This window comes from Penaeus monodon, chromosome 30 (assembly GCF_015228065.2).
Source record: "Penaeus monodon isolate SGIC_2016 chromosome 30, NSTDA_Pmon_1, whole genome shotgun sequence".
Lineage (NCBI taxonomy): Eukaryota > Metazoa > Arthropoda > Malacostraca > Decapoda > Penaeidae > Penaeus > Penaeus monodon.
In genome coordinates this window covers 10,096,017-10,096,446 of record NC_051415.1, presented here as the reverse complement: position 1 = coordinate 10,096,446, position 430 = coordinate 10,096,017, and positions in this window count along the sequence as shown.

The following is a 430-nucleotide window of genomic DNA, read 5'->3' as shown; positions in this document are numbered from 1 at the left end:
CTTTGCCTGGTAAAGAGTTTAAAAAGAATATAATTGTGTTTCCAATACATTTAACATATTAATTTGTTTATATGATAAAATTAACATTTTTGTCATTATATATGGGAGAGAAAAAATTCTCTGATCTTTTCAGTGAATAATTTTAAACATTCTGTTCTAGGTAAACACTTATTTTGAACTGAAATCATGGCTGTGTCTATGTCATTTTTCAAAGCTGTACCTTAGGCAGAAATCATTAAACATAATTTATTGTAATGCAGAAATATAGTACAGATTAGATACTGCAAGGAAAACACAATATAAATCAAATAGCCTACTCCCCCCCCCACCCCCCTCCAAGTACAAGAGATTACAGAAAGTTTTAGAAAGTGAAGTACTTCTTATGCATTCATATACATGCAAAGTAATATAATCAGTCTGGTTATATAGC